The 18586-nt window shown below is 37.6% G+C and overlaps 1 protein-coding gene across 3 annotated transcripts in view; it reads right to left on the reverse strand.

The window, feature by feature from the left end:
- The window catches only part of ACVR1C (activin A receptor type 1C), a 79443-nt gene that overhangs the window by 22012 nt on the left and 38845 nt on the right, over positions 1-18586 (reverse strand). The gene's annotated exons all lie outside the window — the stretch shown is intronic.

An 18586-nucleotide genomic window follows, 5' to 3' on the forward strand; every position in this document is an offset into this window, starting at 1 on the left:
GCTCTTCCGCTTTGCCTCCTGCATTTTGGCAGATCCCCAACTTGCCTTCTCCTGAGTGCTTCAGGCTTCCTCTGAAATCATTAGAAGTTGTACAGGTGCACATGAGGAGACCTTGGCCTTGAGTGTTCTCATGACAAGCTGTAAAAGAGTTCTCTAACTTGACTTTGCTTTAGAATCATTAACCATAGTACTTGCCACTTCTGAAGTTTGTTTATGAAAGAGTTTTATTATCCATTTCACATTGATCTTTCAAACTGACATTTCAAATTTTATCTATATTTTTATGTGCTCACAGAAGTATTCTAAGAAAGCCACAGAACATACTTAATCACTTGCAATTTAGATACACATCTATTTAAACATATTTTTTTGAAATAAAATTTCACGATTGGATACATTTACATGGCTAAATTTTATTTTGATATATGTTATCCGGAACTATCAATATAAACATTACAGTTAAAAAGCTTATTGATTTCCTCATTTTAGTAAAGCTCTCCTATGCAGAGCTCAGATCATCACTATGGCAACCAGTAAGGAGGCAAAAGGTCAGCAACCCTGAAAATAGAATAATCTCCATAAAAGTGCACTGTTCCAGTGAAGGCGACTACTCGCAAGGATGTTTATTACAGATAGGTAATGTTTCTTTTTCTTGTGAATAAATTTACTGATATAAGTTAGTAAGAAAAAATGATTATTCAGCTAGAAAAAGGTTAGCAACACCATCCAGAAAGAGCTCCTTAAACACTGAACACGTTTTAAAGCAAACATCTGTAAAACTGTCTTCTAAACCAAATGTTGACTGCCATCTCCATAGGAGGTAGAGGAAGAAAAACTGCAGTCTACACCCCGTGAGTCATGGCAGAACGAGACAGTACTGCAGTTGAGAAGTCGTGTTAATAAATTACCTCTGATGAGCATGTTGATTTTTCTGGCAGGTTTTACTTTTTTTTTTTTTTTAAATTTAATTAATTAATTTATTTTTGTTATGGATGTTTCTCCTTTTTCCCCCACTGATTCCCCCCGCCCCCCCCTCCCCATCCCCAGGTTTGTTGTCCATGTCCATTGTTCATAAGTAAACTCTTATTTGATCATTTCCAATTTTTGAGATTGTCAACTGAGATGCAGTCTCTATGGGGGGGGGGGGGGGCTAGGCTAATCCCAAAAGTGAGGTCTGGGAAGTGCTGCATTGCTAACTCAGGTTCCCTCACTGCCTTGTCAATTACATAGAAGAGGGTGGGGAACAAAGGAGAGAAAAGAGCCTGATGGGTGAGAGCCAAGCTCACAAATGTCTCCCTATCTAGGTTCCACTCATTAAACCAAGACAATGCAGGGGAAGGAAGTAGTAACAAACATTTCATTCCTCAAAAACAGAGTGACATGCTAAGCAAAGAGGAATCTCCCAAATTTTCATGAACATCCTTCAACCTGCCATTTCAAAACATTTGCTTGATGGTAATGAAAATACATTCCTAAATGGTCTCATGTTGCTTTACCAAATAGGGTCAAAGACTGGCTCCAGACGGATTGGCCTGTATAACGTTCTGTATAAAGCTGGATCCAGACGGATTGGCCTGAATAACATTCTGTATAAAACTGGATCCAGACAGATTGGCCTGAATAACATTCTGTATAAAACTGGATCCAGACAGATCGACCTGTATAACGTTCTGTATAAAGCTGGATCCAGACAGATCAGCCTGAATAACGTTCTGCATAAAGCTGGATCCAGACGGACCGGCCTGTATCGCGGCCTGTACTAAGCTCTCTAGGGAGGATGCCGGAGAGTGGGCACCGTCCACATCCTTGTGGCATTCCAACTCTACTAAGGAATATATGACCCAAAGTTCCCAAGCAACTTTGCAAGTAATAACATGGAAGAAACTTCATGTAAGATCAAGGGAGGTGGGAGAAAAAAAAGAAACCATCATGATGAATCAATCTAATAAAAAGAAATATGTAGCTACACTAACGTGTGACCCACATGTGAACCAAAATGGGTCAAAGGAGCTAAGTCACAAACACTTTATCCTTTTGGCTTCATGTCTAATTTTTATTCTGGAATCTAAAGCACTTTCTAATTAAAGTATAGTTGACATACAATATTATATTATTTTCAGGTGTACAAAATAGTGAGATTTGACATTTTTATACCTTACAAAGTGACCACCACAAAAAGTCCACTATCCACCTGTCACTGTACAAAGTTATTGTGATATCATTGACTGCATTCCCTATGCTGTAGTTTGTATGCCCATCACTCATTTATGTTAGGAATTTGTACCTCTTCATCCCCTTCACCTTTTTGCCCAATCCCCCCCACCCCCATCTACACCTCGGGCAACTATCAGTTTTTCTGTATCTATGAGTCTGTTTTGCTTGTTCAGTTGTTTAGTATTTTAGATTCCACACATAAGTATTTGTCCTTCTTTGACTTATTTCACTTAGCATAATGCCCTCTAGGTATATCCATGTTGTTGCGAATAGCAAGTTTTCATTTGTTTTCATGGCTGAGTAATATTCTAAGGTGCGCGCGCGTGCCCCCCCCCCACACACAAATTCTTCTTTATCCATTCACCTATTGATGGACACCAGGTTGCTTCCATACATTGGCTATTTTAAATAATGTTGCAGTGAACATAGGGATGCATATATCTTTCTGAATTAATGTTTTGTTTTCTTCAGATAAGCGCCCAGAAGTGGAACTGCTGGGTCCTTCTTTGTCTCTTTTTACAGCCTTTGTTTTAAAGTCTATTTTGTCTGATATAAGTATTACTATCCTAACTTATTTTTTTGTTGTCGTTTCCATTTTCATGAACTATCTTTTCCATCCCTACACTTCCAGTCTGTGAGTGTCTTTCAGTCTGAGTCTCATGCAGGCAGCATATGTAAGAGTCACGTTTTTTCATCCATTCAGTTGCCTCTGTTTTTCCAGTGGAGCACAGGAGCAGGTGTATTTATCTAACACCCCCGTGTACTTCTGTACTCTCTGATGGCAGGCAGCCCCTCCACACCCTGAGCTGTCCTAGCCTCCTGTTCCTCACAGTCATCCTTACAAATGTCATCGGGAATAATCCAGTCAGAAGTTAATTCAGTTAGATCCCTCTAACATGCTCCACCATAAGGGGCAGTAAAATGGTCTCCCTTTTTCTCAGAATAAGAACAATCATGTCTAGCGGGGTGGTTTTGATTAACATGTACCTCAAGTACTGAACAGCATCAGAATATTTTCTAATCTTAGCGATACAGCTGAGCCATGACAGTGATAGAAATTATAGGAGAATTATTTCTGCCTCTTAACTGTATCAGATGAGCTATTGACGGGCTGTTCTATTGTTCAGTGCTCAGTCTATAAACGGCCATTAGCCTACACTGTCTTGTTTTTCACGAGTGGCTAGCAGGCAGCGAGTGCCACACATAAAAAGATTTCCTGAACAGTTTGTGTGTGGCTGCTTTTCTGGGAATATGTGAGGAACACTGAGAAGCTTCCAATCTTCTGTTGTCTTCTGTTGTCCACTGGCATTTGAATTTAAGTATAATAATGTTTTTATATTTTAAGGAAATAGAAATGTTAGATTAAAGAGCACAAAGGGAATGAAGAACTTGGCCTCAAGCAGAAGGGAGATTAATACAACAGAGGAAGTAGAATTTAAATGGGCTCTACCGTTTTTCTCACTTTTAGGGCATGGACCCCAGAGATATGTTTCTTAATCTGTCATCAAAACACATATCCTCTGTGAAGACATGAGATCGTAATTACTCAAGGAATATTGTCGTTTTTCTCCGTAAGCCCACCTTCTACATGGGAGAAACTAACTGCCTTTGAAGCCGCACCCATATATGGTATCTCTGTTTCTCCAGCTCACAGCAGACAGCCTTGTTCAGAGAAGGCACTTACAAATATTGATGACAGCCCTGGCTGGGTAGCTCAGCTGGTTAGAGCATCAGCCCAATACACAAAGCTTGAGGGTTCGATCCCCTGTCAGGGCAATTCAAGAATCAACCAATGAGTGCATAAATAGGTGGAACAACAAATCTTGCTCTCTCTCTTTTTCTCTCTCTCTAAAAATCAATAAATAAAATTCAAAAAAAAATATTGATGACAAAGGAAAAGTTACACTTTTCTGTCATAATTACACTTTTCTGTCCTAAAGTTCATGCTAATATAATTTCTCCCACAGGCAACACATTCACACAGAGCAGCTTGTTCACTTATAAAAGACTGATATGAGAGCATCCTATTCTGACCCAGCTCAAGGTCCTGTTCATGATAAGCACCCGGAAAGATAATTGAACAACTGGTAATAGTATTTACAGAACTGAGAGAGTAGGGACTTACATAAAGTAAAATCCTAAATTTAGAATTGGTTATAAATTTTACTTTCAATTTCCCGTTACATCCCGGTGAACAAAATTTTATAATTGAAATCAGGGTACTTGTTTCTTGCAACAAGAAATGCTTTCTATCTTCCTACGTTCAACTTTTGAAGCACAGGTTTGACTTCTTTGTATACTTGTATTTCATAGCACTTTCCAAAACATAAAATTCATAGCATCCTTCCTTTTCTGCAGGAAGAAGACCATCTGGCACACCTGCCAGGTGTGCACCGACTTCGCAGAGAATGAGCTATAAATGGCTGTGTTCATGTGATAGCAGAACAGTTCCACAAGGGGTCCCATGAGCCTTTCTCAGCATGGAGATGTTGCCTTACACTGACTAGATCAGTGAATTTATTTTTAAAATAAAAAAATCCATAAGAGTAAAGAGACAACCATGAACTTTTTTAAAGAAATAAAAATAAGAATTTTAAACTCCCAAAAGAATATTACTATCTACATCTTCGATTTTTATAATTTTAGCATGCTTCCAAATTATTGATTTTTTATAAATTCAACTCTAATGTTTTGGCAGTTTATATCTTCCTTCAGTTTGGTTTATATTGAAGTCTAATTTAGACATGTGCCTAATCAATATTCATTGTTCACCTACTCTTAAGTGATACAAATAATCAGTTTTCTTTTTTTTTTTACACAACTGAGAACAGAACAGGATGGTGGAAATTGTACTGAGGTTAATAAAGCACCTACATTTTAATGTTGTGCATGTGTTTCCTTTATTGAAACTATTTATTTGAATCAGTCAAAAATATAATAGCATTATTAAAATAGTGTATTGAAATTTGAAAGGAAAAGTCAGAAATTATTACTACACTTACCCTTCCAAGCACTGTGTGTTTTGGGAGCAAAATGGGAACAAAGATGCCAGGAACTTGAATGTTTTTGTTTGAATAGTCTATTTCCACGTGAAGGGTAGCAATTAGTGTGAGCATGAACTAAATAGCAATTCCCATCAGAATTAACCCTCTAACTAACCAGCTTCTCATCTTGGATGAATTTTCACAGCCGGTTTTAGAGTTGCCGTTGGTGCTATTTGACATCACTGCTATTTCTCTCGTTATGCCTCTGATGTCACCTAGACGCACCAGAGATCATTTCTGTTATAAACCAAAATGCAATCCAGCCCTGAAAGAAGCCACAAAATGTGACTCCTTCACATAGGAAAAGGCATATGTTTTAATAATGAGGCAGAAAAGTAAAGTAGAAAATTATATTAGACAGAATAACACAACTATACTTAAAATAGAAATTATGCTAAACTATTATAGTGAGAACTTCAGGCCAGTGGCTATACGCTCAGTACATATTGAATGAATGAATGAATGAATGCATGCATGCATGAGGGAAAGCCCAGGAGCAGTAAGGAGGAGCCAGTCACTCTGCCTTCAGCACACTGGTAAGAAGAGAAAAACATCGAGGATGCCAAACCTCCCAATGTTTCAGGACAAGCCACACATCAGGACTTTCATATTACGACTTAATTTTTACCACTATAAAAAATTCACTTTTATTTTTTAGAAACTGTGTCAATCAACCAAAACCTGTCTGTGGGCCAAATACAATAAGTAGATAAAACTCTGGATGGCCTGTTTTGCTGTTGGCGCCTTCATTAGAATTGGGTTTAACTACAAATAACAGAGGAAACCAAACAGAAGTTTTCTTTTTTCTTTCATGTAAAAGGAACTGGGTCCGGCCGGTGTGGCTCAGTGGTTGAGCGTCGACCCATGCACCAAGAGGTCGCTGGTTCGATTCCGGGTCAGGGCACATGCCCAGGTTGTGGGCCCAATCCCCAGTGCGGGGCATGCAGGAGGCGGCCAATCGATGTTCTCTCTCATCGATGTTTCCATCTCTCTCTCCCTCTCCCTTCCTCTCTCTAAGATTAATAAAGGGGAAAAAAGACAAGAATGAAAAGGAACTGGAAGGTGGGAGTCCAGTGCTAGAGCATGGCTCCATGAAGTGTTCAGTCAGGCTCCTTCATCTCCCTTGTCGCCATCCCTATGGTGCAGCATTATCCCCGCGGTCCGAGGCAGCTGCTACAGCTCCATCCTTGACTTGCAGGCGGTGTGCTGGAGGGTGGCGTAGTAACGTGCCAGCTCTGCTTTATTTTTTCTATCCTCACCCGAGGATATTTTTCCATTTTTTGTACAGATAGAGAGGGAGGGAGAGAGAGGAAGGGAGAGAGAGTGAGAAACATCGACGTGAACGGACACATCGAGTGGCTGCCACCCGCACGACCAACCAGGGCCGGGGACAAACTGCAACCGAAGTACGTGCCCTTAGCGGGAACCGAACCCGGGTCTCTCCGGACCGCAGGCCGACGCTCTAACCGCTGAGCCAAACTGGCCAGGGCGTCTGCTTTAGAGTCTTCTGAGAAGTTCTCCGAAACACACCACTCATCTCATTAGCCAGAGCTCAGTCCTGTGGCCACACTCACCTGTACGGTAACTGCATATACTGCCTGCGAGGTGGGCAGCATTCAACCAGCTGAAGGTCTAGGTTCCGCTACTAAATGGGTATTAGAAGAACTAGATGTCTCTGAAATACCTATTTATAGTCATAGTAAACTCTGATCCATCCATTCGATATTTTTCATTAGAAAAAGAACATGTGCAACAAAACATGTCAATAAAAAAATTTATAAGAAAAGTGTTAAATAATGTCCTTAGACAGATAGCTCTCCCCTACCATGTCCAGATGTTAATAGAATGTGCAACTTCCATAAATTTACTATACTCAAAAATTACTTTAAAATGTTTTGTTCTTTTTTTGTGAAATATAATTAATATACAGAACAGTGCATAAAACATGTATGTAGGTTGAGTACAGAAATAATTATAAACTCCCAATCCTCCAGTCTCCCTTCCCCCACTCTGAAATGCCCTCACATGATCACAATGCTGTCCCTTCCCCGAGGGTAACTATTATTCTGATTTAGAGAACACTTGTTTCCTGGCCCCATACTGTGGTTCCCAGAACCCCTGTTTCCATGTGGTTCCACGATGAAGCTGGGATATTTACATACATGTTCATAACTGAGAATAACTTATAATTTATTTTTTCATACTGTCTTTGCTGAGTTTTTATATCAAGGTTATGCATAAAATGAGTTCGGAGTGTTTCCTCTTTATGTTTTGGATGAGTTTGTACAAGAATTATCTGTTCCTAGAAGTTTAGCAAAACCTTCTCTTTGAGCCTCTTGGGCTTTAAATTTTTCTTTATGGGTATATATTTTTACTACCATTTAAAACACTACTTCCTCAAGTTCTTTAATGTCATAAGACTGTTCAGATTTGTTAAATTATAATTTTCTAAAAAAATTAGGATGTTATTAATCATGTTTCAACCTTATATAGTCTTACTAAATTTTTTTAATCCTCACCCAAGGCTATTCTTCTATTCATCTTCAGATAGAGTGGGAGGGAAGAGAAAAAGAGAAACATCCATATGAGAGAGACACATTGATTGTTTGCCTCCTGCACAACCCTGACCAGGGCTGGGACTGAACCGCAATGGAGGTACGTGCCCTTGACTGGAATCGAACCTGCAACTCTTTGGTCTGTGGGCCGATCCTCTAACTGCTGAGCCAAACCGGCTGGGGCACTCTTATTAATATTTTAATCTACTTATATCAATTACCAACACAGTGACATATTAACTCTCCCTTTGAGATCGTGGACTTCTCTATTTCCCCTTATAGACCTGTAAATATTTGCCTTGTTTTTCAGACCATATTCTTAAGCACACAGAAATTTAAATTTATTAAGAATCCCTTGGTAAATTGAAACACTTATCATTATAAAATGACCCTTTAAAGTTAATTTTGTCTGCTCTTAATATAAACAAATCAATATTTCTGTTTGTTTAATATATGCATGGTCTATCTTTTCCATCACAATAATTTCAACATTTCTATACACTTTCATTTTTGACACATTAAAAAAATTAAATTGAATTATCCCATATGATAATCTTTATTTATTAACTAAAATACTTTCTATATTTACATTAAATTATTTACATTTAAGTATTACTGACATATTTGGAAAATTTCTTTATGTTACATATGTTGTGTGCTTTCTTTTCTCTCCTCCTTTTTTTTAAATTTCTTTTGGATTTTTTCTTAATTATTCCTTTTTTACCTATTGTAGATTAGAGGGAACAGAGTCACAGTCTATGCTTTCAGAATTAACTTAGAAATAACAACAGGTACATTTAGAGCATAAAGCTGAACAATATCTTTATCCTTCTTTTAGGACCTAGACAAAACAAGGCCCCTAGAAAATTTTAACTCATTTAAACCATTCCTGACATATATAATATGCTATTTTTATATGAAAAGCCTATTTTGTCATGTTTATTAAAACCCCACAAAACACTGTTGCAAAAGACTAATGTTCTTTACAATTATTCACATATTTATCACTTTCCTTCTTATTCCTCTTTGCATGTCAGAACTTTGCTGCTAGTTTCTTTATGCCTGAAGTATACCCTTTAGAATTGCATTTTTAAAGGAGTCTGATATTGTTAAACACCTATTTTTGTTACTTTGAAAACATCTTTTCCTTTACTTCATTGTTTAAAGATTGTTTTTGTTGGGTACAAAATTCTAGATTACCAGTTATTTTGTTTTAGAATATTGAAGATATAATTCTATTGTTTCTCTTTTTACTTTATGTTATTTAAATAATCTCAGTTCTTCTGTAACTCCTTTGAATTTCATTTACCTTTTTGTCTGTCAAATTTAGCATTTCCCTCTGTCCTTGGTATTCTGTAGTTTTACTATGCTATGTCAAGATTTGGATTCCTGCCCTGGCCGGTTTGGCTCAGCGGTTAGAACATCGGCCTGTGGTCTGGAGAGACCCAGGTTCGGTTCCCGCATGTACCTTGGTTGCGGTTTGTCCCCGGCCCTGGTTGGGTCTTGTGGGTGGCAGCCACTCGATGTGTCCCTTTCACATCAATGTTTCTCTCTCTCTCCCCCTCCCACTCTATCTGAACAAAATATTGAAAAATATCCTCAGGTGAGGATAAAAAAAACAACAACAAAAGATTTGGATTCCTTTTTATTTGTCCTCTTCATATTCGCTAACTTTTTTGGATTTGTAGATTGGTATACATCAATTCTGGAAATCTCTGAGCTATTGTCTTTGAAGATACTACTAATTCGTTCTCATGTCTCCTTATGGACGACTATGTGAAAAAAGACAGAAAGACAGGTTAAACTCTCCTGTGCTTTCCTCTGTGTGTCGCTCTGTCTTCCAAATTTTCCCTTATGTGTTCTCTATACTATATACAAGATTTTCTTCTGACCTGTATTTCAGATGCCTACTTATCTCTTCAGTTATTGCTATGGCAATTATTGTTTAACCTATCCATTAAGTTGTAAATTTTTGTTATTATATTTTTAATTTTAAAAAGTTTTGTTCTGGCCTGGCTGGTGTGGCTCAGTGGTTGAGCACTGACCCATGCACCAAGAGGTTCCTGGTTCGATTCCCGGTCAGGGCACATGCCCAGGTTGTGGGCCAAATCCCCAGTGAGAGGCATGCAGGAGGTGGCCAATATATGTTCTCTCTCATCAATGTTTCTATCTCTCGCTCCCTCTCCCTTCCTCCCTCTAAAAAAAAAAAAAATCAATAAAGAAAATAATTTTTTAAAAAAGGTTTGTTCTGCTATTAAAGTATATTACTTATGTACAATTTCCTACTTGCTAAAAATATTTCCAAACTTGCCTCTTCTTTAACTAGAACGGTAATTGATCTACAATTATTGTGTAATAATTCTAACATGTGAAACCTTTGTGTTCTATTCTGCGGTTCATGCTCATGCTGTCTTGCACCCCTGTGTGCTCAGGGCACTTATTCTTCACTATGTACTACTCATGTCCTTGCCAAGTGTTTGTGGTGTCTTTTCAGACCTGATATTAAAGAGCCTTCCTCTAGAGAGTTCCTACAGTCTTCTGGCCCGCAGCTGTGGGAACTAGTAGCTAGAAATACCTTAAAGAAAGTGTTTCCTCTGGAGAGTCTCCGTACCACTCAGGCAATGGAAACTCCCGCCTAAACTATATGTGATTGTCAGGCTACGTTCACAGCTTCTCAGCAACAAGGTATTTTGTTTGTTTTCATGTTGTCTTCCTTCCTTTCCCTTCCCTTCCTTTTTCTTCCCCCCCTTGTCCTCCCCTCTCTCTCTCTCTTTCCTGCTCTGCTTAATAATAAGCCCAAGCTTCCCTTGAACCTTGAGATTCTTAGTAGCAAAACCCGAGATTTTCCATATTAGAAGAAGGAAAAAAAGACACACATGAGAAAAAAAGTATCAGGAAGTTAGATGATAATGTCTTAAATAATAAGGATGTTCACTGATTCACATAATAGGCTGGTGACGTTATTGAGTCTTTTTGTTAATAAGTCATAGAACCAACCTTATAAATAGTTACCATTTTTCTAGTCATATATGCTACAAATATTTCTATCTCATATTTAATTTATCTTTGGTTTTATTTATGTTATCTTTTATCATTCGTTTTTATTTTAGTTTGCATGTAGTCAATTATATTTATCTTTTCCTTTTATAGCAGTTGGATTTCCTGTCTTATTTAAGAACAGCCTTCACACTATAAAGTCACAAAAATCTTTTTTTCTAAACTTTCCTCTGACATTTAAATTGTTTTGCATTTCGCAATTAGATATCTAATTGAGCTGTAATTTATTTTTGTATATGGTATGACACTGTTGTACAGCCCTGTTTTCCTCCAGATGGATAGATAATTATGCCAGCATCATTTCAAAAATAAACTGTCCTGGAATTTCCATTTCTGCAAGTTACACTTAAATGTCCACAGACGTCCTTCTTGATATAGCACAAACAAAAATGCTGAATAAACTATAAATGAAAAACTTTTTTCTATGCCATGATTAAGCTGGTGGGAAAATAAAAGAATTGTTCAGCAGGAAAAATAAAGTGCAAATTTGAGAGAGGTGCTGGAGCACCAGGACTGCCATTTACCCTGGAGGCACCAGCTGGCTCTTGGTGGTGAAGTGCTTAGTTTACCAGATGAATCAGATCAGGATATAAACACCTGCTCCTGCCCTGGCCGGTGTGGGTCAGGTGGTTGGGCGTCATCCTGTACACCAGAAAGTTGCCGAATGCAGGTTTGATTCTGATCCATGTTTTGCTCTCACGTTGATATTTCTCCTCTCCCTCCCTTTCCTCTCTCTCTCTAAAAAAAAAAATCAATAAAAAAAATTTTTAAAATGGCTCCTGAAATAGTAAAAGGTCAGATTAGAGATCCTCATATAAATATGGAAACTCTGAATGGTATTACATTGAAAACAAACCAAAGTAGGACATGGTGTTCAGAGAGAGACAGTATACATATTCATCTATTTGTCTGTCACAACCCTGATTTCAGGTACAGAAGAGAAAACAATCTCTTCAAGAGCTACTTACCACAGTGCAGGCTGGCTGAAAGCCAGAGTCCATGCCTTATGTTGGCCAAAAAGGACTTAATCAAGACAGCACCCCAAAAATCTGACAGAAGCTAATGTAAATCTTCTCTGGAGAAACACATTTGAAATACAGGTTTCAGATGTTTCCTCCAGATATGGTTTCTTAAAACATGACCTCATAATCAAAAATCACAAAACACACCAAGCAAGCAGCCACCAAGAATATGAGTCCACAGAGTCAAAAAACAGTAGATTCAAACTCACAGAAGCTATAGACAGAAATGATCAGAGATTCAGAAATGAGAACAAGAGTTTAAGAGGCATGGGGATTATACAGAAGGTATAATCAGCGAAGGAACTGTGAGAAGAACTTATGGAGGGCTCACAGACAGAACCCATCATAGGAACATACCCCAAAACATCTGCCTATGTGAATAAACCTTTTTCACTTAGTATTTGTTTACCTTACCTGGTGTTCCTCACCCAAAAGTGCACATTATTTGTAGTAAATAAGTCTTTTATTTTTGAAATGGGAATATTCTTTTATATATATATATATATAATCCTCACCGAGGATATGTTTCCTTCATTGATTCGAGAGAGAGAGAGAAAGGGTGAGGGAGAGAGAGACAAATATTGACCGGTTGCCTTCCATATGTGTGCCCCAAGCAGGGATTGAACACGAAACCTGGGTATGTCCCCTGACTGGGAATAAAGCCTGAGATGCTCTAACCACTGAGTTACACCAGCCAGGATGAAACGGAAGTATTTTTGAAGAGTTAAGAATACATCATTTACTTTTGGAGGTGGATTTTCCCCCATCAACATGACTTCTGTTCTAATTTCAGAGAAAGCTAGGAGTGGGCAATTGCATGGGTTCCTGTATTAATGAGACCTAAGAGCACTAGATCAAAGGTCCCTGGATTCAGAGCAAGAACAGTCACTGGATCCAGAAAGGTGGGCAGATATTTTTGGAATTGAAGATAGCTATTCTTATCTGGTCTAAAAGTAAAGAGGAAGAAGAAATGACTCAGGGTACACAACATAAACTACATACGCTTTTGTTATTTAACTGATTTGCATAGTTTATATTTAATTTTTCAATATTCAATACTCTATTTGTTTTGTGACAATAATAACATATTTGCTGTTAGTAGAGACATGAACTCAACGCCCTAGTCAAATAAATGGCTGTTTCTGGAAATCGTTGCTGCCTTTCAAGTTTTACATAGAAAAAATCCTCGAAATATTTGTGGTAACAGTCGAACTTGGAAGGTCACTCCAATGACATCAGAGATATCTACTTCAATACATTTCAGGGAAGGGAGCAAGTTGTTGTATTTCTACCAAACTATAAAATTACTTCTATCAAAAAAAATTAATAAATTCTAAAAATTAAACCCACATGCAATGTCAGAGAAGAAAGTATGCTTTAAGGGCAAGTGACTGAACTTAATATAATCTAAATCAAAAACTGCTTACAAAGATCTGAGTTAATTAGACTTATGTCTAACCCAATTTCGTATTAAAAGTGAATGGGGCCCTGGCTAGTTTGGCTCAGGGATTAGAGTATCAGCCCGTGGACCAGAGAATCTAGGGTTCAGTTCCGGCCAAGGGTATGTACCTCGGTTGCAGTTTGTCCCTGCCTCAGTTGGGGTCATGTGGGTGGCACCCACTCAATGTGTCTCTCTCACATCAATGTTTCTCTCTCTCTCTTCCTCTATCTAAAGATAAATGTAAAAATGTCCTCTGGTAAGGATAAAAAAAAAAGTGAATTGAGCCCTGTCCAGTTTGGCTCAGAGGTTAGAGTGTGAGCCCAATGACCAAAGAGTCTCGAGTTTGATTCCGGCCAAGGGTATGTACCTCGGTTGCAGTTCAGTCTCTGGCCCTGGTTGGGGTTGTGCAGGAGGCAACTAGTCGATGTGTCTCTCTCACATCAATATTTCTGTCTCTCTTTCTCTCCCTCTTTCTCCCTTCCACACTATCTGAAGATGAATGGGAAAATATATTTGGGTGAGGATTTAAAAAACAAAAAGTGAATGACTAAGAAGGTTTTTAAAAAAGCCATTTAAAAGAAAAACATTTAAAATTAAAATATTAACTAGGTTTTTAATAGATATTTTACTAGTAAATTAAAATATTAATTGTCCTTGTTCCATTTAAAATCATTACATTTTAATACTTGTTTTTTATATTTTTTATTGATATTTTAGAGTAAGAGGAAGGGAGAAATAGAAACATCAATGTGAGAGAGAAACATATATAGGCTGCCTCCTGCACGCCCCTTACTGGGGATCGAACCCGCAACCTGGGCATGTGCCCTGACTGGAAATTGAACCAGAACCTCTCAGTCCATGGGAGGATGCTCAATCCACTGAGCTACACTGGCCGGTCAAAATCACCACATTTTAAATATCAACTAAAATGGTGTTTCTTAAACTGTAAACATAACCTATCAGTGGGGTCTGACCAACAGTTTTACTTAATGAAAGAGCATAGAGCACCTCACTCATTTTAATGGTAAGAATATTTGTAAATTTCTTGTTTCAGTTGTATGTGAATGAAAGTTGGAGAAAATTATATAAACTGTATGTCTTTCTGTGTGTCATAATGGAAACATGTATGAAAGTCACTAGTCTGGGGCCTTTGGAGTGAGTTAAAATGTAAGACCATTTTCGGAGGGCAAGAGTGAGCTCCTACCGCTCTCCAAGTGCCAAGTTGCGAGAGAAGCAGCAGGGAGAGGAGCAAGGAGAAAAAATGTCACGAGCTGTATTCAAGGTAAGAACTGTCACAAAGAAATGAAGCAGGAGCCCAATACTACACACAGGATCGAAGGACACAAGAGGACCAGCTGAAATATGACAAGACTGAGTTACTGTACTTACATCTAGACAGCTATCCAGAAATGGCCCCACGGTCTGGGGTGGTGAATGAATGAGCCAAAGGGGCAACAATCCACTTGGCTTCCCTCAAAGGGAAGCCTCAGATTTTCTCCAGCCTCTTCTATCACCTCCCAACCTTTCCTTCTTTGGCCCGTAAAGATGATGCAGAGTATTAAGTACTGTAGAAATGTCACACCATCCATTTTAAAGAGTGCTCCTAGATATATATCATATATATGTGATCACATTTAAAATGGACAAATCCCTGCTAGGCAGAGCAAGGGAGATCAGTCACACTCACTGATGACACTGAAACAGCAGCCTTCTTGGCACTGGCTGGGTCAGCACTCAGCCTGGAGACCCTCAAAGCCTCTCCAAACAGCTGCTGCTGCAAATACAGCTAATAACCACTTAGTGCTGCCTCACAGAGAGAACAACCTGCCACAGACGACTGCATATACAGTCCTGTTCAATTTCATGTCAATTTGCTGCACAATGCCTTAAACAGAAACGCATCCTTAAGTTTAAGTAAAAAAAAAAGGAATGCGGTTAATCTCACATAAGATTATTTACTGGATTGACAACACATATCTTCCCTATTATGAATGATATTTGAACAATCAATTAATGTAATCCATCATATCAATAGACTAAAAAAGAAAAAAATCATGTGATAATTTTAAGAAATTCTTGAAAATACTTGGAAAATTTAATATTTATACATGATAAAAAAAACTTTTCCCTAAAATGGGAATAAAAGTAAATTTCCTCAATTAATGACAGGCATCTATAAAAAAAAATGAAATAACATCATACTAAATAATAAAAGAGTGAAGGCGTTCCTCCCAGGACCAGGAAAAAGGAGGCAAGGAACGTCACTCTCGTCTCTCCTATCAGTCATATTGGCTGTGTTGGCCGGTGCAAAAAGGCAAGAGAAAGAAATAAAATGCATACATCAGAGTGGAAGATGTAAAATTTTCTGTATTCACAGATGATTGTATATATAAAAATGTCAAAAATCTGAAAAAAAAATGTAGTAGAACTAATATAAGTTATTTTGGCAGGATTGTAGGAAATATGGTGACTATACAAAATTAATTTTCATATACTAGCAATTAACATTTAGAAATTGAGATATTAAAAACCATTCAAAATAGCATCCAAAAACATACAATAGAGTAAATTCGATGAATAATGTATAAGATCTGTTTGCTGATAACTACAAAACACCACAAAGAGTAACTGAAGAAAAACCAAATAAATAGAAAAACATACTATGTTCATGAATCAAAAGATTTATTGTTGTTAACATGACTATTCTCTTCAAATTAATCTATATATTCAACTCAATGTAATCAAAATTTCCGCACATGTTTTGTAAAACTTGTCAAGCAGATTTTAAAATTTAAATGGAAATGTAAAGGACTTAAAATACCAAGTCAATTTTGAGAAAGAACAAAGTTGGAGGGGTCACAAGACCTGATTTTAATATTTATGATAAAGCTACAATAAACAAGATGCTGAACATAGACCTAAATGCAAAATCTGAAATGTTAAAAATTTTATAAGAAACCATAAAAGAAAATATTTATAACCTTTGAATAAAGACTTCTCAATTAGGACATGAAACAGTGAACCATGATAACAAAAGGATTAAATAGACTTCAGCAAATTTTAATCTGCAAAAGACACCTTCAAAAAAACAAAATGGCAATCCACAGAATAGGAGAAAATAGTCATAATATATACATCTGATAAAGAACTTACATTCAGAATACATAAAGAACTCTTAAATTCAACCATAAGAAGATACAATTTTTTAAATGTGAAAAAGAGTAGACATTTTATAAAGGAAGATAAACAAATGTCCAATATGTACATGTAAAAGTAATTAAATACCATTGTTTATCAGGAAAATGCAAATTAAAACCACAAGGAAATGCTAGCATATAATCACTTGAATGACTAACATTAAAAAAGAAGAAACTGATTATACCAAGTGTTGGCAAGAATATGGACCAACGGAAACTATCAAACTTTTCTGTTGAGGATGTGAAATGGTATCATCAGTCGGAAACTATTTGGAATCATATGTATAAAGTTATATATTATGTAACCCTGCAAGGCCACTCTTAGGTTCTTCTCTCAAGAAAAGGAAAACATTAATCTGAAGATTTGCACATGAATGTTCACAGCAGCTTATTTATTGTAACAGTCCCCAAATGGAAACAACCTGACTGCCCATCAATGAGTGGATGGATAAAAAAATAAAAAATGACTGTAGTATATTCATACAATGAGATATTATCCAGAGATAAAAAAAAAAAACTACTAACACACCCAATGACATGAATACAACTCAAAAATATGCTGAGTGAGAGAAACCAAATGCAAAATATGTTCCATATGATTCCTTCTTTGTGAAACTCCAGGAAAAATAAATCTATTAACAGTGTTGGAAAATAGGTCAGTCATCTGGCTCTAATGATGCGGGGGACTGACAGATCATTTTGAGGTCATGGAACTGTGGTAGTGGGTGTGTATATGTGTCAAATTCATCAGAGTGTCCACTTAAATTGTGTGTTTCCTTATATCTAAATTAGACCACAATAACATTGGTTTTTAAAAAAGAAAGACTGACTCCTGACTCCACTTGAGGGTAGGATATAAGCTTCTCAGTAGGTTAGTGGTTCTCAACCTTCCTGATGCTGAGACCCTTTAATACAGTTCCTCATGTTGTACGTGGGCATATGTGCATGTGGCCGGACCCTCCTGGAGACGGATAGAGGAGCGTTGTCTCTGCTTCTAAGACCACTGGAAATATGTGTTTTCCGATGGTCTTAGGTGACCCCTGTGAAGGAGTCATTCAACCCCTAGAGGGGTCGCGACCCACAGGTGGAGAACCACTGCAGTAGATTGTCTGTGTTGGCCTGGGAAGGACCTACATACCAGATGCACTAAGTACTTTTAATTTGCCCAACTGCGCATGAGCCGTTTCGTCCCCCATGCCCTTTTATTGCAGGGAAAGTACTGTCCTGTGCCCCTACTACTGGCAGAATGTGGTCTTGTGGGTAATTCATTATTTAGAAGGCACCTTTAAGAGGCCACTGCCACAAATCAATGAGAAGATGTCCCTCTCCCTCCTTAATCTTTTGGATCTTGGTCATGGATTAGGCAAGTAGCAAATATAGGAAGTCTTCACTTTAGGGTATCTCTGGTCCACAGATAACCAGGGGAGAAAACGCAAAGGAAAAAAGTTACCAGAATACATACAAGATCACTGCCAAACCAAGGAGTCCGTGGAATCTGAGACTGAGTAAGTGAAGTCCCAAAAGCAAGACTGCGAGTGGCTTTAAAGGATGAAATATGCCAAGTATGACTCGTGAGACTGCAATGTACAGGCGAGGTCTCACCACACAGTCTCTCCCAGAGAGCTGGGCCAGCACCCGCGGTGGCACAGGAATCATTTCAAGGTTCTGAAGACGAATCGGAATGGTAAACCAAACACGACAGTACGTAACATGATGATTTCTTCTCTGGTTGTCTTAGTTTTTCTGATAATGTATCAAAAAGTTTCATCTCTCTCTTTTAAACAAACAAACAAACAAAAAAAAAAACAAAATACCTAACTGGAATGCAGTAGAAATGTTTGTCTGTCTATTTATGTAGTTATCTTTAAATTATGGCAAGTAAACTGGCTTTTCATTTGTGGTACTAATTCCAAGGTGCTGAGTAAAATAAATGTTATTCAGTAAAAAATGGGGGCCAGCCAATTTATTTTAAAAATAGGTTAAAATACTATAGTGAAATATTGATATAGTGATATACAAACACCTAAGATTGGATAACAGTACCTTAAAATGTTAA

Source organism: Molossus molossus, unplaced genomic scaffold, assembly GCF_014108415.1.
Source record: "Molossus molossus isolate mMolMol1 unplaced genomic scaffold, mMolMol1.p scaffold_m16_p_11, whole genome shotgun sequence".
NCBI lineage: Eukaryota > Metazoa > Chordata > Mammalia > Chiroptera > Molossidae > Molossus > Molossus molossus.